At 32.3% G+C, this 25,494-nt stretch overlaps 1 long non-coding RNA gene across 1 annotated transcript; it reads right to left on the bottom strand.

The window, feature by feature from the left end:
- Positions 1-2,339: 2,339 nt before the first annotated feature.
- Positions 2,340-10,150, bottom strand: LOC143059172 (uncharacterized). Its single transcript, XR_012973413.1, has 7 exons — positions 10,005-10,150; positions 8,591-8,956; positions 6,928-7,191; positions 5,886-6,188; positions 3,817-4,146; positions 3,006-3,107; positions 2,340-2,367 (listed from the first exon to the last, which is right to left on the bottom strand). It is a non-coding gene; the product is annotated as an uncharacterized LOC143059172 (long non-coding RNA).
- Between the last annotated feature and the right edge of the window lie 15,344 nt (positions 10,151-25,494).

Here is a 25,494-nt window from a genome sequence, read left to right as displayed (position 1 = left end):
TGAAAAATTTAAGAATTAGATGTTCCTGAGTAAACAAAAATGACAATACGGTGCCACAGTATCCTAGAAAGAGCATTTTTATTTTGACTTTCTTTGCATTTCATTGAAGGGTGTGTCACTTCAATATAGCGTGATATGGATTGGCCTCTGGAATATGCATGAATTTTTTATTGACGTTTTCAATCAGCCTTAATTTTTGTGTCTGTTCGAAGTAGCACGTTCTCAATTCCGACTGAAAGTGTCTTAATACAAGACAGGGTACATATAACGTGTTCTCGTTCACATATGAACATGATATTTGTCACTGGACGTTAAACCCTAATTCGTCAGCATCACCCAATTGGTTCTTTTCTTCTATTACTTAATCATATGTTGTTTACAAATCACTCCAAAGAAGTAAACGGAAAGGAGCGAATGCAGCTACATTTGGTTATATTAAGTTTCAATTCATTTTATTCCGTTTAGTTCCTTTCTACATAAGTGCAGAGGAGAACTACAGTTGTCTATGGTGGCCAGTGAAGTCCATTTCGCGTTTTCGCGATTTCGCCCTTCATATTCTAAAGGGCGAAAACGCGAAATCGCGAAGTCGAAAACGAGAAATCGGTTTCGCGTTTTCGCGTTTTCGACTTCGCAATTTCGCGTTTTAGCCATATAGAATATGTAGGGCGAAAACGCTTAAGCGCTAAAACGCAAAATGGCATTAACCTGCCACCATAGTTGTCCGCATGTAAACTTCTAGAATTTGTCAACAATATAAGTACATCGCAATCCGTTACTGTTTCAACAGCCATTGGTGTTTCATGTGTGTATTCTTAAACAAGTATTATTTTTCTCTCGTTTTTAGCAATGTATCACTCTCTACTGTCCTTATATATTAGTCTATATTCTGCGTTTCCATCCAGATTCTCGTGTATACCATGAGGGCCCGGATTGGGGGTATTGTTTATTTCTGTATTCTTTAAATTGTGATGTCATTTTTTTCTACATTTTATTTATCTTACTCATTTTTCTTTCTTTATTTTTCATATTTTGCCATCCCAATATATTTTACTTACTGATGTTTAGTTACATTACGACGTTTATCTCTGATTTATATACTGGTTACCAATGTAGATGACAAATTTGTGTCATTCATGACAATTAAACAGAATCAGCATGATATATGCGATCATTCTTGGATGAAATTAATATTACTTTAATATTATACTTTTTGAAACCATTTTAATCAATTTTCATGTGTTGTTTTCGTATATGTTATGCTTCATTGCTCATGTGTTGTTTTCGTATATTTTAGCCGCTCGTCTTGAGCCTACGTATTTGATCCGATAACACCCCTTATAGTAATAAAATCATACTTTTATTGCCATTCATAACTCTTAACAGACCAATTAACACATCCGACCCATTAACAGACCAGGTTTTAAATAAAGATTGATTTATGTCACCATGATACAGATTTTCGTGTAGATTTTTCACACAATGTTATCAATATTGTTAACAAACATAATGCCTTTCTTTTTTCGATGTTCAAAATATTGAATGCAAGTAAATTCAACCATTTTATGTGTGTAAAATGTGTATAAATTTATTGATGAGTAACCCGCCTTTTCATTTTATAGATCGTACATCGAAGCTAGAAAAAAAATAAATACACCACTGAATTCAGTACATTGAATTGTTTTGTTAGACATGAATACTTTTTTATGATTAAAAAATATTTAGAAAGCTATACAATGAAACATGCTGAACTTTCAATGATTTTCTCGATAACACCTGATTAACAGACTTTAGCCAACCCGATTAACAGACCAACCGCCGATATAGCCGCATACTCAATATAGATTAACCGACCAATCTCTCGGTTAACCGAGTGTCGGCCGTGTATATGGGACATGTATTTGAATCAAATGAGGTAACACATTGTTATCCTATCGCTTGTAAGATAAAATCGAAAATTGGGTGTTCATTTTGACAAATTTAAATCATACTGTTCTAAAACATTGGTATTAGAAGATATCTTAAACCGTTAAAAAACTTATGTTTGATAACTTGGCTTTTTTACAGAGACTGTACACCCTCTTATAGAATATGACATCACATCAGAGATTTTTCGTTTGTGCTTATTATTCGTGCGTTTTGTTTCTTTAAATTGTTAAGTGTACGATGATTTGTCTTTCAATTGTGTTTTGTTGTCGTGTTTCTGTATGGCTATGATTGGGTTTTTCTTTCTACTTAAAACCGAACGAACTTGAATTAAGTATACCACTATATGTTTTATGAATTTCATAAATAGTATATACTTAGACATAACATAGTAAATACGACAATAGTAGACGTACTTTTTTCTGTGTCTGCGTTTCGTGTACCCTGAAATTTAAACATTAAAACATAATTAAAGTGCACCTGTTTCATCTTCTTATAACGTTTAACATAAGAAAACTCAGATTCAAAAATTAGTATACAAAAAATTCTAGATCATTTATCAATAACAGACGTGTTTCAAAACATGCATTCACTTGAATGTATAAATTGTTGCTTTCTTTAATCGTGAATTCAAACTCGATTGTTTTGTTTCTCTCTGTTTAATCACCGACTTTACATATATGAGCAATTAACACGTTTCTATCCAGATTACAAAGGACACATTTTCTAAAAGAGTGCCGAAACGATTGGCTTGCAATTTTAAAAAAGAAACCTTAAAATTTACGAAATGAAAATTTAAAACCATTAATGTTAATTAGCCTCGTTTAAGGAAGCTGCACTTATACATGCAATACATGTAAATATACGTTTGTTAATAAAATAAATTCTAGTATTTATTTCAGGCGTCCAAAAGGTATAATAATAAGCCCCTAGATTTCTTAAAGCAAGCGACAACATTTTATTTTCACATGCATAGTCTTTTAACGGAATTGGCTGTGCTTCCTTTATGATAGATTGAATGGTATGTATTCACATTTAAGCACTTCCTATCACGAAAACCAAAACAGACAGTGTGTACTTACTAACATATACCCCGATTCCAGTTACCAGGACTAAAACAATTATCAGTAATACTATGATGATTATTCTTTGTGACGATAGTGCTTTTTCCTCCGATGGTTTTGCTGAAATGTATTCTTCAGGATTCAAACAGTTATAAAACGTAAAATCATAGTAATATTTTAACAATTTGTCTATGCATTTACAAGAAGTCAAAAAGTCAGTTTTATATAAAAGAAATTGTATACAAACAAAGCAGAGAAGATTATTGTTTAATAGCTCATTTAAACATGGATACATCATCATTCATAGAGTACCAATAAATGTGTAGTTCTTGCGTATACATGAACTACAAATTTTAGATAACTTAAAAACTTCTATTAGTTTGAATGCAGACTTTTGCAAAACCTTGAAATGATGTTTCTAAAACATACAAATTAAATGTAGAGGAGACTCAATAGAATAATTGATGTTGTCCAAATGTTGGTGGCTTTCATTATATCGAGCTATGTATACAGATACAGAATGAGATAATGAAATACTATTGATGATTTACCTCTTATATGTGGACAATTGCATTAACCATACCGTATATTGAAACATGGCTATATCTTTGTTATCTGACCACAACAATAAAATTTAAAACATATAAACTTAAAATAACCAACCTTCATCTAATTATTGCAACGAAATATGATCTGAGTAACACACATATTTAAAATAACTTGTTTTGCTTACACTTGTTATACATATAAGTATATCAATTCTTACATTGAGCATCAAACAGTCCTTGTATCTCTTTCTTTGAAATTTGTTTTTTGTTTAACAACTTACCAAAATGTTTTGAATTGATAACAACACTGCTTCTTCCATAGTTGTTGCACATGGTGATTTTGAACGAATGGAGTTCAACAGCGTTCAGTCCATTCAAAACGAAAACAATTTCTGTGCCATTTAAAGTAACATTTGTATCATGAAAAGTTTCCTTGATTAGTACGGGACGTGTTGTCACGCCTATTTCTTTTGACAATGGTGTACCATCGACTTCAGTGATGTCGTGACATGTGATCTTAGATGAGCTATACACATTTACTTTTAGTTTAATTGATGATTCTGTTGTTATTTCTTGAAATCGTTTGGTGTTAGCAGCAAACACAGGGGGCCCTGTAAGAAGTGAAAGACAAAAAAAATATATAAAACTAAATGTACTTTTATAATCATGATAATCATGAGACATACTCAAACAACATAGCAAATCAAATAAAGGTTATATGATTTTTTGAAAGATATTATCGATCGATAAGTAGCTAAATACATACACTATGACCTTTCTAAAGTTTTGAAGCATACGTATAACAAAACTTTAAGCACTATTATATTATCATTGTAATATATCGAAAGGAATTTAAAACGTACAGATTGATTCACCGATCTACAGCAGAAAAACGGTTTATCATGGTGATCTAACACTAAATTCGAACAGTCTCAAATAAAAATAAGAGTATGATGGGTTCCCGCTTATTTGTTTAACCCTGCCATTTTCTGCATGTGTCTGTTTTAACGTTGTTAATGTTTTTGGTCTTTTGTGGATAGTTGTCTCATTGGCAATCATACCACATCTTCTTTTTATATATTAGGAGTTTGAAATTCAGTGGTTGTCGTGTATTGATCTTAAAACTTGTTAAGCCAATTATATTCGGTTGACCTCGTATTGATGAATCTTTAACACCAAGCGCCTCCGTATACATGATACGTGATGCTGCAGTCTGAAAGTTATTCAAAATAAGAGGAACCGATACTAGAATGAAGAAAGTTTATACTTTTCTCTGTCGGTTACATTGAAATCACTTGTTCATGGTTAATACAAGTAATCATCAAAGCAGATTATAGAAATGAAAACAACACTTTATAATGCATTTACTTTGATTTATCTTCACCTGGAACACTCAAAACCGAAATTGTGAAAGACAAGATAAAGTAAACCCGAAATAGTCCAAGAACCAAATAAATAAAAAACAAACACTAAATAAATAATGAATAGCTTAATTCATCTAGTGTAAACTTTCCCTGAAGGAGTTTTATGTATATGTATTGCACTGGCAACTGTGTTTTTGATGTTTCGCATACTGATATTGTAGAATTAAACTGGTTTTAATTGAAATTAATTTCATAAACACTTTGTTTTTAATTGATGAAGTATAAATGGCGTGTTTTGAAGTAAACAATCACTGACAGGCTTTTCAATTGAACATTTTCTTATAAACTATCCCCTAATTCTGATCAGGAATGTTATATAGGAAGTACAAAGAAGGATATCAGGAAACTGTACAGTTAATTCTGCCTTATATCATGGCTAACATCTAGACATTAACAATGAAAATTGACTGGAAACAAAAGCTTACGACACAAGAACTGATTTTAAAATCCATATTGTAAACTTAGCTGTGTAGCATTATTCCAGCAACGCCTGTATATCGATTGTATATATCAAAGATAGTAAGATATTCCAGAGTTTTTATCTCCTATTTTTGTTTCAATTATAGAGTAATTGTCAGATGCTTCCGTGCTGTCATGGAAACTTTTTCATTGGTATAGTTGATGTCATCTCTTTGCCATTAATAGTGGGTAGTGGGTTGACTGTTGTAATTTTAGTTTCATAGATGACGAATAATACATTAAAACTAGTGCCTCATGAGCACCTGAAACTGCTAGCTCTTCCGGGGCATCTGGGATAATCCCTTATGTCTGTTGGTGTTCGTGTTGTTTATACGTTAGTTTTATATGATGTGTTTTGTATACTGTTGTTGTCTTATTTTTTTAGTGTCGTGTCTTTATCAATGTTTCATCGAATTATGAAATACATTCAATTTGTTGGGCATAACATAAAATATATTCATTTATACCTGCATATTCAACGTACGTTCTCCCTTGTTGGAAAACTTTTCCGTGATTATCAGGAATTCCGTTTGAAACATTGCATATATAAAATCCCATATTTTGATATCTGTTTGATACGTTAACAACTCGTTTTTGAAGTTTTCCATCATCTGTAGCGCGTAGATATCTTATATGCTCGTTAAAACGAGATCTATGTTCCCATTGAAAGTAGTTATAAAAATCTGGTTCTCCTTGGGATATACACTGAATTGCTCTAAACGTGCTGTCTTCATATAACTTCAGCATGCATACAGTAACAACAGGGGGGACTACAAAATATATTCAAAATGCATATTTAAAAAAAAGGTTTTGTCAGTATTCCGGATACTCAGAAGTTAACCAAAAGTAAAAATCACACATAACATTCAAGTAGGGATGAAAGGAAAGGGTTTGATCACGCCACTCTAGTCTTCCAGAATTCAAAAATCAGGAAGTATTGTACATCTGCCTTATGACATTCACCAAATGTTATTTAGACACAAGCTTGTCGGGCACCAGAGTATCGTGCTTTTAAATTGTACGCAAATTAAGACAACAGTAGTATGCCGCTGATCGAAAGTCATAAATCGATAGAGGGGAGAGAAAACAAATCCTGGTTACAAACTGAAACTGAGGTTACCATGTCAAATATAAGAGGAAAACAACGAAACAACAGACACACTGAAGAGCAACAAAAAAGATCCTGCATATTTGAATAAAAGGCAGAACAGCTTCATTCGTATTGCTTGAAATGAATACGTAAATATGAACCCTTGATTAAACCCAAAAGATGTGTTTCTATCTATGTTTTACTGGAATGAATGAAACGTAATGTGTATTCATGTTTTTATAAGATCAAGACATGGTTCATACCTTTTTTTTACCGATATTTACCTGTAACATTGGCATTTTAGATAAATATAACATTTTCAATATGTGTATGACTTCATATTGACATCGATTTTAACCTTTTGCACTCCCAGGATTACCAAGAATACGTGTATCAAATAATATTAAGAAAAATCTTACATGAAATAACGATCGATATCTCACTAGAAGTATTTCCAATTTCGTTCTGCGCAGAACATCTGTACTTGCCACTGTCATATCGGCTTACTTTACTCATCGTAAACCTTAACGAAGATTTACTTGTTGTTAATCTTAATTTCTTATTATCTTTATACAATGAAATTGAAGTAGCTTCTGGATTACTTCTCGTGGTACAATCAAGATGCATAGTTTCACCTTCCTTTATAAAACTATTGCTGACATGAATTTTGATAGATGGTTTATCTGAAAATTGTATTTTTATAAATCAATAGAGGAACGTTGCAATCACACACAATGACCGATTTTTAATTGTTTAAAGAGACTTCAAATCTAGTCGTATCCGGTCAACACTAAACGCACAAAAAGATATGGTGAATTTCCTACCAAATTAACTATGCTGTTATGTTTTATATGAACCATGAGATAATCACAATCATTATGGTGTAGTACCCCATTGATTTCTTTATAAGTCATTGATTATTTTGCACTTTTCAAAAACATTGTGACGAATTTACATTTGATTCAAATAAGAAGAAATTCTTGGCAAGAGTTTATTATTAGTTTTATCCTGTCAAGTACTTTTAAACAAAAAGGTACATGACATTGCATTGCATTTAAGAAAAAAAAAAACATCACAAAGGAGTAGGTCCGGTAAGGGCCGATGTTGGCCTCAAATTTCAAGTTTACCTGAAGAAAGATTTTGGACACTTTTTAAACACTTAAATAAACTCATCATAGATACCAGGACTAAATTTAGTATATACGCCAGACGCGCGTTTCGTATACTAAAGACTCATCAGTGACGCTCGAATCCAAATAAGTTTAAAATGCCAAATAAAGTACGAAGTTGAAGAGCATTGAGAACCAAAATTCCTAAAAGTTTTGCCAAATACAGCTAAGTGTCTATTTCAGTTGATTCAATTAGTTTATGTAAAAGATTTTAACTTATTTTCTCATTAATACGCTCCGATTTTAACTTAAACATGAAAAATCTATTGAATATGCCAAATAATGTCACTTTTCAGATGGTTTTATTCAAAAATGAAAGTGGCCGCGTCCGTGTTCATCCTCAACCTTTTTATATGTTATGTATTATTATCAAATAAAACTTACATTTCAATATTAAGAATGAACACAAATGCGGCCACTTTCATTTAAGACGGAAACCGACTAAAATTTAACTAAAATGCAAGAAATTGTGAAGATTTATGTACTTTCACATCATTTCATGATACTAGTACCCGATATGTATGCATTGTTTTATCAAAAACAGTCCATATTTATGCAGCAGAAGCATTGTACTTTCCAATTGTTAACTAAAAGTTTACATTTTAACAATTTTGTAAAACTGCTATATTTTGGGGTCAAAAAGGGGTCTTACTGGACTTACTCCTTTCACCGCTATTTTTTCTCTGTCAAATCTTCAGTAACCATATTCATGTCATTGCATGTTTCCAAAATATTCTATAGAAACACCATACAAAAAATAACGGTGCTTTGAATTACACAAGAAGTATATTTATTACTCAGAAATGTGTCACTGCAATATAGTTTAAACTGTCAAATTCAATGAAAAAAAAAATTCCGACCAATTTTTTTATGCAACCGGATTTTTTTAACATCTAGGTTAACAAATACTTACATTTGTAATAAAGTAGGTACCGGTTGTGATTCAATGAACAATTAACTGTAGACTCGCAGATGTAGAGACCTTCGTCTGCGGAAGACAAGTTTGTTATATGGAGATCAAAGTTGTCACCCGTCAATTTCAGTCTTTTGACGAGTTGTGAGGACAGAGAGTCTACAATTTCACCCCCGTATGTGTAAATTGATAAGTTCCATGCTTTCATGTTACCATAAACATCAGTTGTCTCAACTGGCGATATTTCGTTTTCCCTACTATTCACTCTGTTCAGTGAAGGTCCATTCCAATACAAAGATACGCATTTGCATCTTAATGTGATTTCATCGCCGATTGAAAAGAACTTATATGTAACATCTTCCGTTACTGCATAATAAGAGTACATTTTATTTAATATGTAAATGAGTATTGTAAAACATATATAATATTTTAATTATACCGAGAAATATTTATATTTTCGAAAATGTAATTTAAATGCTTATTTGAATTATATGTTTTGTAATCATTAATTTAATATGAGTATTTGGAAACATTTATTTTTTTGCATTTTGCCGATTTGAAGAGAAAACGTTTTACCAAAGAATGCATACAACCAGACCCATTAGTGGCCTTCGGTTGTTTTCTGCTCGTTAAAATACAACAAAAAAGAAATTTTAAGGTAAAATTGTGCATGCACAAACAAATAAAATATGTGCACGTGGTTTTGCAGGCATTACGCATGTTAAATCTTACTGCAATTAACACCAAACACAAAATGATATTTATCGACTCTTCAAAGTACTTTTTATAAAATCGTTAATTTTAGGAAAGTCAATTTATTTTAACATCTGCAAAATTATTTTCAGCGTAACAGAAATTGAATGGAACAGATGGGTATACAAAGTATATTACATGCTAGTAAATGTATGTCTTCCTCTCTCTTTTGTTCCATGAATAAAAATCTATTATTCTCTTTAAGACAATTCCCACCAACATAATGGATGAATATCTCTATTTTAATGGTGTTCGATTAAGTATGTGTAAACCATCTGGGATCAAACATTTTTGAAAATAATTGATACCATTTGTTATTTCTATTTGAAGACTTACCAAATATAAAATTAAATAACGTCTTTCTAAATGATTATTTACTTTTTCATGTAATTCTATGGTTAAACAACTTAAATGTAGCTATTGATGAAATCTGAATGTTGTTTATATTTGTGAACTAGACGTTAGTTTAATTGTGGTCAAATTTTATGATTGTATCTTTATAGCTTGCTGGTCGGTGTGAGCCAAGACCGTACATTGACCTACAATGGATTATGGTTCACTTTTACAAATCATGACTTAGATGCAGAGTTGTCTCATTGGCACTAATACCACATTTTCTTATATCTATATACATGATATATGAAAATATCAAAAATATTACCTATGCCACACATAACTAATTGTATCCTTATCCAAAAAGCTAACCATATTATCCTCATTTCTGAATTTGCTCTATAACGAAGAAAAAATACAGCAACGTTACAATGTGAATAGGATCAAATGAATATAATTCAATAAAGGCAACAGTAGTATAAAGTAAAAACACAAAAATACTGAACTCCGAGGAAAATTCAAAAAGGAAAATCATAAATCAAAAGGCAAAAGGCAAAATCAAAAGTCCAAACACATCAAACGAATGGATAACAACTGTCATATTCCTGACTTGGCCGCTATTCCATGCCGTAATGCCGTACATGCTGTTCACTGGTCATACATCTATCAAGCGAAAACTGATCCGGGTTCAAACTAAATTCGACGGAATACGCATCAACTATAACATGTATAAGAGGAAATTGTCGAATACATCGTTCAAAAAAAACTTGTTTTACTTGCATTTATATTGTCGGTTTTTCGTCTTGATGATTAATAATAAAAATTGTACTTAGCGTTTTTAATTTATTTCTGGTGTTTTCCCCATAAAATACATGTCGTAAATGCATTGATTCGTCATACAATCCTTTTAAACGTTATTTTATGTTTACTTTCCTGGCAGATAAATACACGTTACAAATGTTCAATATAGTATATCAGCTATATTACCAATTCTGACAAATGCTGAATAATAAAATGAAATAATACCTGTCAATTGTAATAATAACTTCAATGGTTTTGTTTAAGAATAGTTGATTATGTAACAAAACTTTAGTATATATGAATGATATTTGTTTTTAAGGAAATAAACTCTTCTTCTTTAGTGACAATGATGATATTGTTTGCTTTGACAAATCAAGTGTACTTGAATATTCAACGAGACTAGACGTGTTTAAAATTTTATCAATAGATAAACTAAGGACATGTTCATACCAAACGCCATGTACAGTAAACATGTTTACAATTAATTTAATGTAATGGACACTGGTTTTACATTAAATTTGTTCACATCTCAATTCAATTCAATTCTTTAGTACTTTAAGCATATTATGCTTATCAGTGCAATAAATACAAATACATTTTTATAACACAACATGGCATAATACATCAGAGAAGCAAATAAATATCAAGTATCGATCAATAACAGTTCGGTCCTATGATTAAGTGCATTAAACAAGAATTTACACAAATTTCGCAAATCTTTTACATTTTCAGTGTGTAGAAGTTGCACTAATTTGAACGACGATGGACGCCTATAATAATAAGGTTTAATAAACTGTCTCCTTAAGTCTCTATAACATTCACATTGTAAAACAAAATGGAATTCATCTTCAGTGATATTCAAAGTAATAAGAGAACACTTTCTATCTAACCTATTTACTCCATGATAATGGCCTACTTCAACAAACAAATTATGGGAATACAATCTAAAGCGAATAAGATACACTCTAAAATTCATATGTTGAGTTAGATAATTCTGTAAACATACATTATTGACAATATATTTATATAAATAACACTTAGATGAAATGTTAAGTTGATCATTCAAAGTCTGTTTTGCTTGATCATAAATCCTTGTTTTTACAACTAATTATTAATTTGTATCAAAATAATCTTTGTAATACCAGATCTCATTTAAACCTAAGTTAAATAATAATTGTTGTAGTTGATAAATCCAACTGCTTCTAATATTACAGAAATTAAACAGATGTTCCCTGTAGCAGTTTTTAAGATTACAGTTGCTTGTGGATAACAATTTTAACCAGTACTTCACTATTTTGTACATTCTAAAATATATCAAAGGATATCTACCCAATTCAAAATAAACAATAACATTAATATTTGTTGTGCACTGTTTGACACCTAATATATTTTTGCTAAAATCAAGTTGTATTTTTTCAATATTTGGAGCTTTATGGGAGCCCCATATTTCACAACCATAACATAAAATACTGCTAAAATAAATGTAAGTATCAAATAAATTCAAATATGTAAAAACATACAAATTCAATGACGAAACCTTCGACTTTAAACCAAAAACAGCTTTTTCTACTTTGCTCGGCTACATGTTTTTGAGCTTTATCAAATTTACCGTTAAAATTTAACAGTACATCAAGGTAACAAAATTCATATACTATGTCAATAGAATTGCCATCATAATACCAAATTCCTTCGTCTTTTAAAAAACCTCCGTTTCTAAATACCATAATTTTTGTTTTGGCAATATTTACAGTCAAACCCCATTTACAAGTATATAATAATAATGCGTCTAACATATCTTGCAAGCCAAAAACTGAATCAGAAAATAAAATCATGTCATCAGCGTACATAAGTAAAAATAATGACAAGTCTTGTACTTCATATGGTATATTACTATTACGTAGAATTCCATTTCAAAGTCATTTACAATGTACATATAACGAAAAAAGTATCGGAGAAAGAACTTCCCCTTGCATAAGACCAACTGAACTTGTAAACTGTAAAATTTTCACACATACTTTTACTGTAGAATACATTGATTTTAAAACAGACAGTAATTTGCCTGTTATACCAACTCTTGATAGTTTCAACCATACGTTAAGTCTGGTTACGGAGTCAAATGCCTGTTTGTAGTCAACGAAACAGCAATATTAACGTTTTTTCTTGAAAAGTGATTTCTGAACGAGTGCCAACAAAGAATAAATTGCATCAACAGTGCTGCTACCCGGTCGAAATCCAAATTGCGCATCTGTAATAATATCATTATTCTCAGACCACTTTTATTATAAGTCTTGAATTTATAATAGATGTAAACAGTTTCGCTAAATTACTGACTAAACTGATTCCACGATAGTTCGCTGGATTGGATGAGTCGCCTTTTTTAAAAACAGGAATTAACACTTCGAGTGCCCAAGATTTCGGAAAATGTCCTGCTGCTAATATCTTGTTGAATATTTCCTCTAGGAACGGTAGCAGAATATCCTTAAATTCAATGAATAACTCGTTAAATGTACCATCAAGACCATAACTTTTACCACGTTTAAGGTTAGAAATACACTTCAGAATTTCATCTTGTGTAATAATTTGATCAAGTTCATCATATGTTGTGTCGGACACGGTCTCTTGAATATCGACTGTCACATTAATACCATCATTTGTGACCAAATTTCTAAAATATTCGAATAATTCTGAAAGTGACACATCAGAAGTTTGGCTCTCTTCTTTTGAAACAGTTTATAATATTTCTTTAGATCGCTTTTACGCAATGTAGCTATCATATCACCCTCTTCACGCTTATATTTTCTTTTTAGTTTATTTTCTAAACGCTTGTATTGTCTTTTAGACATAATTAATATTTGATGATTTTCAACATTTTTGTCTCTATTAAATGTAACAAAAAACTAATATAGATAGATCGAAGTCTTTTGCACTCGTAGTTAAACCATGGTTTGCAATCTTTATATCGGGTCGTCTTACTACGGGTACGGTCACACATATTATTTAAATTATGTGAGTTACAAAAGAATGGTGAAATGATAATGTCCATAGATTGGAAGTAAACGATTCAACATAATTGTCAATACTATCTTGGGATTTTTCAATATCAGAAAATACTATCTGGCTAGGTGAACCACTGTTTAAGTTAAAGACTCATAACACTGATATTTTAACTCTTCCTTCCATCTGTAACTATTATATGAGTTGTTTGACGTACCACTGTTACGCTCAGGCTCTTGTGAATCGTGCAATGTGCACCGCAAGCGAACATGTAAAGGCTCGTGGTCACTAAAAGAAGTGAAGTTACCAACAATAAACTGGTCTATAATGTGTATACAGTCATATGGAGCCAATTAGTAGTCCACAACACTCATTCCCCGGGAACCACAAAATGTATAGTCATTAGCTAAGCCATCCTTATGCCGACCATTCAAAATACGTAGACCAGTGCTTCTACACAGATTTAACAATTTTAACCCGAAATCATTTGTACTTTGATCTGGATGTCTTCTTACTGGTAGATTTGTGTCACTTAAATACCCCAACATACGGTTGAAACTATCAAAAATTGAGCCACATACATTGTCATTTATTATAAAATCATTAATTATAGCAGTTCTTGCATTCATATCACCTAGTAACAATACTCTTGAAGTTTCTGATGAATTTAACAAATCATAGAATAAATCACAATTATACATTTTATAATAATTTGAATAAGCAGGAGGAAAATATACACATCCAATAAAATAATCAAACCCACAGGTTGATATATCCTTTGACACCTTGAGCCATATAATTGCATCGTTCTGGATATCAACTACTTCAACATACTTTGCAAAACAGTTTTTTATTAACAAATATAGTCCACCGCCTTGTTTATATTTACTTATTAGAAATGGGACTGGCTTAATATATATAATCATCTACAATATCATCAAATGACTTATCAATCCAACACTTAGACAAAATAACAATATCATATGTTTTAATGTAAGATAACAAATTTGGCTCATTAAGTTATCATGTAAACCACCATTAATGTTCCAATACAAAAAGTTAATAAAGGAGATGTTTCTCGGTGTGTCCTAATCTGGACCTGTGTGCATATCTGCTAACACTTCAAAGCGGGATCCACTAGACGAGCCGTCACTCACTGAAGATTTATTAGGTTTTATACTTGAAACGTTCGGTGTTTATTCGGCCACTGGAAACCCTGGACCCGACGATGTATCCGACATTCTATCGCCTGACTGATCACGACGTGTAATTTTGACTAGTTCGTTTGATTTAACCACAGTCTGCTCACCATCAATAAAAAGTTTATCTTTATTAAATGAAACTCTTTTACCTGCCTCCTTTGCTTTTTTATACCCAGGAAATAATAGTTTACGTTTTTTATGTATAGCTTTCGGAAAGTGTTCAGAAATTGAAATGGTTGACTCTTTTAATTGTCGAGAGTTTTGACGTACAGTGTCCCTTTGTTGACGTTTTATAGATTTTACACTTATGGGGCGTGGCTTACGCACATTCCGAGTCGACTTGCTCGCGAATTTCTTTCCCATCCTAAAGTTAGATGGACGTCGCGTACGGTGTTGGTGTTAGTTTTAGTAACGTTATTTTGACGTTATTTTTCATGCATTGTATAATTAACGGCGTACTTTTTTCATTTCGTGCAGCTCAATCATACAGCATAATTTATATAAGCGGTTTGCTTGACTTGCTATGTATAGAACCGAAATGCAAAAGCGGCACATATTTTTAAGTACAGTTAAATTAAAACAGAAAAATAATATTCATTTAAATTAGTATCCCCTTGGAGCAAAGATATTTTCTCATTCTTTTGATTGAAACAGGATATTTAAAAAAAAAGTTGAATCCACTGTTTTTTCTGTTGCTTTTTCTTTTAGTTTAAACATATTTATTTATAGTGGATTGGGAAACAAGTTATTACAACTTATATTAATCCATTTCTACTTTGAGGGTGCGAGTGCTTCCTTGTAGCCTTAGCCTGCTCTTTTCGAAATCTAAAAGAGTGACTTTTACGTGCAAGAGATATTGCTCTCTCTTAACACGGATCAGTCATATATCGCCCCCTTCCGACAGACTATCATTGTTTCACAAGACCATCATACTCGCAAATGGTGTCGGGGGCTTATTCTTTTATCCGCTTTTGATAATTTCTAAATAAAAATGTCATTAGTTGAAATGTTTGTTTCATCGCATGTATAAAATGTTAAAAGAATCAACAGTTGGAAGCAAATGCAAAATTAACCACAATAAAATAAATTGAATAAAATTTGACAATTTCATAAACAAAAACTACTAGGGGACATTTTAGCGCAGGATTAATCCGTTCAGCTGTTTTTTCGATAGCCCATTTTAGCGAAAACTTTCCTAGTTGAATAATACTAAACCACGAGCATTGATTTATGCTGGCTTAATATTAAAGTTGTATGTATATATATATGTTCACTTTGGTTCATCATGGAAATAAAAGTAATTCTATAGTTGTCACTCAGCTATTTACGTTTGTCTTGATACTATCATCAAATTGCAAACAACAACGTATATAAAAATACAATGTATAGACGAATGTGCACCACAACCTAGACATGATGAAAAGAAAAATCAGTTCCTACTGCAACTTTATCAACAGTATTGTACAGGGGGTTCTAGGCCAGAACGGACTTTTGAAATTTGATTTTAAAATTTGAGTGTTATATTTTAATGGACATGATATTTTTTAAATTGTGCTGTCTTGCTTCTATTTAAAAATAATATTGATCATTAATCATTAATAATAAAATGGATTAAAGCATTACTCTAAAATGGGCATTGATAATTTCCATTTTCGCTCGAATGGGTTAAAAATTTTGGGCTAAAATGGGCTTTACTTTGGCGCTAAAACCTTAGATTTTTTCTCAAAAATGTCCTACCAATGTGCTAAAATGTCCTCCGCCGCAACAGATATAGATATTAATTTTAATTATATTCGATAAGAATCTGTTAAGATATTGTATCAAAAAAAATTATAAAAAAAGTTATGGTTTTGCATGATAAGATATTTGCTACAGAAGTCTTTGAGGGCCATGCAAATTTACTTTTTTCAATTTGATATAACAAATAAATTGTAATATAACAGATTATCAATTTGATATAACAATTCTGATAATTTGAAATAAAAATTCTGATAATTTGAAATAAAAATTTATAAATTTGATATATCAGATCCCTTTTGCACTGATTGTGCATGGGTTTTCTCTTCTAGATCTCGCGCATGGGTCTTTGTTTTTAATAAAAAGTGTGCAAACAAAATAAATGTTGAAACAAATATATAAAGAAAAATGCAAGGATGAACAAAAGGATGTTTCATAAATCCTTGTATGTGCCCATCGAAATTGATAAAGAAGCATGCCAGAATTTTGAGGAAGGGAAGCATTTTTTATCCTTGCATGTTCCTATGTCCCTAAAAACACACTATTCATTCTTTCTGATTTGAAAATGTGCAATATAAATTGATCCTTTTTCTATTATAATCGTTCGTTCTAAGACACCAGGTCCCATGTACTGAATAGATAACGTTCAAACCAGTCCCCCAAACTGCCTCAAGTAATAGATAAAAGGGGAGAGAGAGGGTTTCAGAAACATTAAACCAGTTAAGAAAGTTTTGAATAGGCATTCAATGACATATTTGTCGCTGGACGTCAGATAAACAATGAATCAATACACAAATAAATGCGCCAGTTTGGGTTACGCAATGTTTCAATCAATCTCATTATTATAATTAAATCCTCCTATTGGTAGAGGAATTCACAATTTGTTATATCAAATTGACAATTTGTTATTTGTATTTGATAATTTGTTATATCAAATTGATAATTTGTTATATCAAATTGATAATCTGTTATATCGAATTCATAATTTGTTATACCAAATTGATAATCTGTTATATCAAATTGATAATTTGTTATATCAAATTCATAATCTGTTATATCAAATTCATAATTCGTTATATCAAATTGGAAAAGTTAATTAGCATGGCACGTAAAGGCTTCCGTAATTTGCGACGTTAGGCACTACATGTCAAGTTTTACAGAACGTAACGTCAAAACAAGTAAAAAAGCATGGTGTGACATTATGACTAGACAAAAGTAGTCGCTTGACTGTGTCGTTAATGCTTCCGACATGTGATCGAAAATGGGTTCAAAAAAAATCCTGAACAGTAGATTTTAATGTTATATGGTATTTTTTGTGCTATTATAATTTCAAATCTTCCCCCTCCAAAACTGTATAATATGACTTATCATACTTGTAACAAAAATGTAAAACGGCGTTTTGTGACATTTTGACTAGACAAAAACAAAAAGATCGCGGTTTTTTTTCTCTTCAATATTTTCTCTTAAAACTTCGACACAATTTTTTTTCATACACTTAATAAAAATGTTTTCGCGTTTGAATAAAAAATTAATAAAAATTTCATATCGTAGAAAAGACTGCAACTGCCTATTACTTTTCATAAGACACTAACAAATACGCCAAAACGTCAGAAAACGGAGAGTGTGACATTTCAACGGATTTAATAAAATGAACAATTTAGGACATAATTTAAACAATACTTACTAATTGAAGACATAGAAAGTTGTATATTTATTGTATAATTTTGACACAGGAAGGGTGGATATGTAAATTGTGGTTTGGATCTGCAGCATTCGTTCGAATTTTGAAGAGCTCCAAAAAAAATGCGAGATTTGGGTTTTGTGACAGAAACACAAATTTCAAAAAATCATTAATTCTGCCACGATCTTTTGAAATGTTGTAGCAAAACTTTTTATTCATTTTCCTTATTATATACGGAATACAAAGATATATCATTTTCGGAATAATCTTTTTGAATTACCTTTTAAAATCACTCTTAACTTCACCCCTATCCATATTTTTTTTATATTTTCGGCTTGACCACAAAACAAAAGTGAACTTTTCGTCCTGGTCAGACGCGTCCAGTTAACGATGACGTCATAAATAAAACATACACCATTAACACCAAAGACTACTCTTGCTAGGCGTACAACTTTTTTTTAATAAGTTTAAAAAATTACAAGAATCACTTCAAAGCAACGCTGATCATATGTCGCGGTGTTACTTGTCTACACGCTCAAAATCAGTGTTATTAGGGATCATTCGAGTTACAAAATAAATAAAAGTATTGATTTTAAGACATATTCCATTTCTACTTTTAATTACGCACATTTTGATATATACATTTATATAGTTATCAATTCCGAAACTTCTAACAAATGCAATAAAAGTGAACTGTAAAGCAAAACCCGTATTATCACCAACACTGTACGCGACGTCATGCTATTTCAATCGGTTCTCGAATTTCGAGAGATAAAGCACATATGCTTCTAATGCTATCAATAAAGTCATTGCCCTCCACCTCCTCGATACCAAAAAACTTCAAATTGTCCCTTAATTTGTCACATTGTAGTTGTTCAAGCTGACCAACCATACTCCTGTTAACAACACACAATGAAGTTATATCATCGGCAATGACAGCCATGTCAGATTTACTTTGTTCGAACCCTGCAGATATAAACTGCTAACTATTTTCAACGTCCTTAACTCGTTTCACAAGACCATCAACAACTGATCCCATTTTTGTTAACTTAGAGTCAAAACTTATAACTGATGACTTTATTTCACCAACCGAATTCATTCTCAAATTAAGATTATCAATTTTATTTATCAGGTTGAACATCCATGGGGGTGGACTGCTGAACGATGTAGGAGGGGTGTACAAAGTCATTCCGGTCATTCCGGTATGTGATGCTTCCTGTAAAGGATAATGCTGAGACATAATACTAAATGGATTTGCGTCCTGCGGTGATGCAAAATTGACCGAAGGCGTCACATTACCACCAGATGAGTTTGTTATTATTTGTGACATATTAAAAATGGCGGAGGAATCAAACACACGACAATCAGTTTCACTTTGAGTAAAGACCAGTGGCGAATATTTCTGTGTACGTCGAGTCGGTCCGGGAAGACTTTTTTAAATGATAATGTGTTCGGCAATGATGCTGCTTTGAGTCTTGATAAGGGTACCGGTTAATAAAGCTACGTAAAGTTTTTTTTATAACAACTGAATATATCAAGTTTAGACAAAATTTCTGTAAAGAACTTTATTGATAATTTTTATTAATATTAATTTTATTCAAAAATCGTTTCTACCCTTCAATATACATGGTAAAATTAATGTTCTAGATTTGTGTACACTAAAACCTACACAAGGACTACATTGACTATCGACTGCGTGTAGAAAAAACATGATTTTAAGCCAGTAACACTGTCACGTTTAAAATGCTACGTTTTACGTGTAGACCCACGTTTCCACCACGCATTGATACGTTTCGATGTGTAGTAAGCACGTTTTGTTACGTTCCGCTAAGCTTTGATACGTATTTAATTGGGTACTACTTCGTTTCAATTTTTCGCTACGTTTGATGTTGAATTTTCAAAACCAACGGGGCAGGTCCCGTTTTGAACAAAGGATCATTACGTTTCAATAGTTTCGTTACGTATATTCCCGTTTCGCCACGCTTTCAAAACGTAGTAAAACGTAGCTCTTGAAACGTGACAGTGTGACTGGGGCTACATGTAAACATTGAGTTTTATCAATGGGAAAGTAATTGTGTTTAGTTTACGTGCGAGTTAAACTAACACAACACCAAGTTTAGGTCAATGTGAATACGGCCTTATTCGTGTGCTTTACACGACGTGCATTTTTAGTCAAATTATGAATCGTAAAAAGCATTTTATCAATTCAAGCATTGTATACCGATCACGGCTCTCAAATTGCTGTCAACCTAATGAATCATATTATTATATTTGATGTACAACATACTGAGATGTGTAGAATAAACGTTACAATTAAGCGCCTATCAGCCTAAGAATCAGGCGGTGGAGAAAACACGACAAACAGAAATGCGCCTTGGTTGAAAATTCAATTAACAGAGAGTCGTGGTGTAGTGGTTAGGGCATCGGACTCATGTTAAGAGAGCGCCATATCTCTTGCACGTTAAAGATGCCCTTGTAGATTTCGAAAAAGAGCAGGATAATGCCGCTACAAGGCAGAACTCGAACCCGCAAAGGGGAAAGGGATTTATATAAGTTGCAAAACTTGTTTCCCAATCCACTATAAATAAATATGTTTAAACTAAACCTAGGTTGACAGTATTTTGTTTTGAAAATGTATACATGTAATGCAACACGAAAATATTACTCCTTTACTTTTCCTGTTCCAGTAATCGAAGATATAATTTGGTTGAAATTAACAATAATTGACGACCCTATCCGTTATTTCCTATAATTCTAATATGACGTGCTTCTTTTGCTTTGTGAATAAACCCAACTCTAAATCCAATAAAATTTGTTCGCACATGCGTATATTGACTACTGCAGAATAATGAATTTTATCAAATTGGAATGAATTCAATATATTTCATTAACTTAGAACACTTCCAAACTCTTATATGATGGACATGTTGTTACTAATTCATTTATTATGACTGCGATGTCTTGCAATTTGAAATTGACATACTTGACCTGGATACGACAACCGTTCATGCTGGCTGTTCAAAACTCCTCCCTCTGAAAAATCACGTTGCCAGTCGTTTTCTTGTTTAGAAAAAAAAATAAGGCTCATGGAACAGCCTTAACAAATGTTCTACACTTATACACATCGTACATAGAAATAACTTTATTTGTTCTTTTCAGAATCGAAACAATTGATTCCGGCTATACTTTATTGTAGTTTTCACATGGGTTGGCATTGAATTCGTGTTATTGTAGCCCTCACTATCGCTCGAGCAAAATAATCACGAATATAATATTTACCCATGTTAAAACTACAATAAAGTATAGCTTGCATCAATTATTTTTTTTAATCATTCTTACAAAATGTTATCTAGACTGGAATAACCAGGCACGCAGAAATGAAAAGAAACTTCCATTTCCAGCTCAGAGTAAGCAGCTGAGGGAAGCTTACAAAAAATTGCAAGTTTAGGTAGGTTGGTTTATTTGCTTAGCATGTTTCAAAGACTGGCCCCTTAAAATTCCTGGATTTGATAATATGTATCAGCATTTCGTGAATATTTTAGACTAGACTTCGGCCATGTCCTTTCTGTGTTTTTGTTAGATTTATTTCTATTTGAAGAGTTCAGCGTTTTACGACTGCTTTTTATAGTTCGTTCTAATTTTGTACTGTTACACCACTGTCCCAGGTTAGGGTTGGGTTGGAATCCCGCCAACATATTTAACCCAGCCACATTCTGTATGTACATATATGTGTCTGTCCGGAGTCCGTAGCCTGTAATTCAGTGGTTGTCGTTTGTTGATGTGTTACATAATAGTATGTGTTTATCGCTTATTGTTAGCTCACCTGGCCCGAAGGGCCATTTGAGCTTTTCTCATCACTTGGCATCCGTCGTCCGTCGTCCGTCATCGTCGTCGTCCGTCGTCGGTGTTAACTATTAACATTTTGAACTTGAAGAACCACTGCATGGAATGAAACCAAACATGGCATGAATGTTCCTTATGAGGTGCTGACCAAGTGTTGTTACTTTGTAGCCGATCCATCATCCAAGGTGGCCGCCAGCATGAGACTTAGTTTAACATAGGACCCTATTGGAAATGCATACAAATGACTTCTTTTAGAGAACCGCTGAATGGAATTAAACAAAACATGGCATAAATATTCCTAATGAGGTGTTGACCAAGTGTTGTTACTTTGTAGCCGGTTCATCATCCAAGATGGCCGCCAGTAGGGGACTAAGTTTAACATAGGACCCAATGTGAAATACATACAAATGTCTTCTTTTAGAGAACCACTGAAAGGACTTAAACTAAACATAGCATGAATGTTCCTTATGAAGTGCTGACCAAGTGTTGTTACTTTGTAGCCAATCCATCATCTTAGATTGCCGCCAGCGGGGGTCTTAGTTTAACATAGGACCAACTGGGAAATTATACAAATGACTTAACCACTGAATAGAAAGAACCCAAATATAGTATGAATGTTCCTTATGAGATGATGTCCAAGTGCTGTTACTTTGTAGCCGATCCATCATCCAAGATGGCCGCCAGCAGTAAACTTAGTTTACCATAGGACCCTACGGAAAATGCATACAAAAGTCTTCTTTTAGAGAACCACTGAATGGAATGAAACCAAACATATTAACATGAATGTTCTTTATGAGGTGCTGACCAAGTGTTGTTACTTTGTAGCCGATCCAACAACCAAGATGGCCGCCAGTGGGGTGACTTAGTTTAACATAGGACCCTTTGGGAAATGCATACAAAAATCTTCTTATAGAGAACCACTGAATTGCATGAAACTAAACATAGCATTAATGTTCCTTTCCTGATGAGGTGCTGGTCATATTTTGTTACTTTGTAGTCAAATTTTTTCTTTTTTTTATACGATTTCAAAAACCCAAGTAGAGTCAGGTTAGCGATACATGCTCTTGAGAGCCTCTAGTTTGTATATGAATTAGGCCGTTAGTTTTCTTTTTTGAATTTGTATAACATTTGTCATTTGGGGGCCTTGTAAAGCTGACAATGCGGTGTGGGCTTTGCACGTTATTTAAGGACGTTTGGGGATCCATAGTTGTTAAATTCTGTGTCATTTTGTCTCTTGTGGAGAGTTGTCTCATCGACACTCTAACCACACTTTTTGTTTATATTCATCTAACTCACCATCAAGGTGATGTCCAATGACCGCCGACGGTCATATAATCTGATAAAAAGACAAAATATAATATAGTTAAATGTATATAAATATAAAGAAATAACGAGCAAGTGCAATCACATTTTTCTATGTCTGTTTTGTATCAAAGTTTATGCTATCAGTATAACATAAATGTACCATGATAAGCATCGTGTTTACCTGTATGAGAATAATTTGTCGTTGATCAAATCAGTCAACCAAATGATACATCCTTGCTTTATTTTCAATTTTGCCACACTTACTGCTTAATAATTTCAGAATTCCGTAAAGAATCGTATGTAGTCTGTTTATCTTGATCATTTTAAATACAATACATGTATCTTCGAATTTACATTTCAGTATTCAAGTTGAAAAGTGAGGATAAATAAAAAGGTTTTATTTGACTATTTCTGACATAAATTCCCTGTTTTAATGTATGGAAGACCTGAATACCAAACCATAAAACATAAATTATATGAGATCTAAATATTATACATTTTTTCGCCATTACTTGGCGTCCGTCATCCGTCGTTCCTTTCTCCGTCATCGTCGTTGTCGTCCGTTAATTTTTACAAAAATCTTCTCTGAACCTACTGGAACAAATGAATCCAAACTTGACATAAATCATCCTTAGGGTATCTAGTTTAAAAAATGTATCCAATGACTCCAAAATGGCCACCATGGCTAAAAAATGCAGTGTTTGGCTCATAGCTCTAAAACTAAAGCATTTACAGCAAATCTGACTGACTAAAAATGTCAAGAATTATCTGCCCTGAAATTTTCAGACGCATCATACTATTGGTTGTTTGGTTGCTGCCCCTAAATTGGTAATTTTAAGGAAATTTTGCAGTTTCTGGTTATAGATTGAATATTAAAATATAGAGTGATAAACTGTAAACAGAAAAATTGTTCAGCAAAGTTAAAATTCTACAAATAAGGCAGTATGACCAAACTGAGCAATTGAACTAAAAAAAATGTTATTGCCCTTTACAGTCATTTTTTTACAATTTTCGTAATTTTTTGCCAAAATCTTCTACTCTGAAATTGACGTTCCAAATTTGACCAAACTTGGCTAAAAACATTTTTAGGGTATCTAGTTTAAATAATGTATCCGATGATACACCCATCAAAAGGCGGTCATGGTTAAAATAAAAACACGATGATAAAATGCAGTTTGTTGGCTTATACAATGTAGCTCTAAAACTAAAGCATTTACATCAAATCTGACCGAGTAAAAATGTTCACAAGGTCAAGATCTATCTGCCCTGAAATTTTCAGACGTACCATACAATTGATTGTTTGGTTGCTGCCCCTAAATTGGTAATTTTAAGGGAATTTTACAGTTTTTGGTTATAGATTGAATATTAAGGTATGTAGAGATAAACTGTAAACAGCAAAACTGTTCAGCAAAGTTAGAATTCTACAAATAAGGCAGTATGACCAAACTGAGCAATTGAACTTAAAAAATGTTATTGCCCTTTACAGTCATTTTTTACAATTTTTCGTAATTTTTTGTAGAAAAACACATTCTTTTGCATCTACACGTCACCAAAGCAGGATATAAACTTCTTTACAAATTAGTATGACTTATAGGATATGTGAAGTATACGTCATGGAGACAGCAACCAAACGATACTTAGTTTAGACATACATGATATCCACAGGTCAACTTATGCCTTATTCACACGTACATTTAATTCGAATTGAATGCGAATCGAATTTGTTAATCGCGTTCACACACTCTTCTTTTTTTTTTTTAACTCGAATTGATTCGAATTGGCTAAATCGTATTATCCGATTCGCATTAGAAATACGTCGGACAGTAAAGCGAATTTCAAGCGCATTGTAATTCTAACTAGTCGAATTTACGTTTGGACGTAAAACGTTTCGAATGCGAATTAAATTAATTCAAGTTAGTTAATACGAATCAAATTCGAATAACGTGTGAACGCAGCATTACAGTCTTCTTAAATATATAATTTGCAATGTTAAATATTGAAGAGTTTACCGTAACAGTACATTTTCCGTATACATTTTTAAAGGTTAATATCCTTATTAAAGAATTCTATTACAAAACAATTTACATAAAACACTGCCAATTTATTGACATATATTTTCTATAGAAGTACTATTGAAAAGTGTAGAGACGTTATCGTTTGTGATATAACTAATCTTTTTTTTCGAATTTACTACACTAAAGCAAACAATAATCGTTGAAATTAGGTTTTTAGAATGTAAGATAAGTTTCATATCA

This window comes from Mytilus galloprovincialis, chromosome 14, assembly GCF_965363235.1.
Source record: "Mytilus galloprovincialis chromosome 14, xbMytGall1.hap1.1, whole genome shotgun sequence".
Classification (NCBI taxonomy): Eukaryota; Metazoa; Mollusca; class Bivalvia; order Mytilida; family Mytilidae; genus Mytilus; species Mytilus galloprovincialis.
This window is presented reverse-complemented; position numbering and strand designations above follow the sequence as displayed.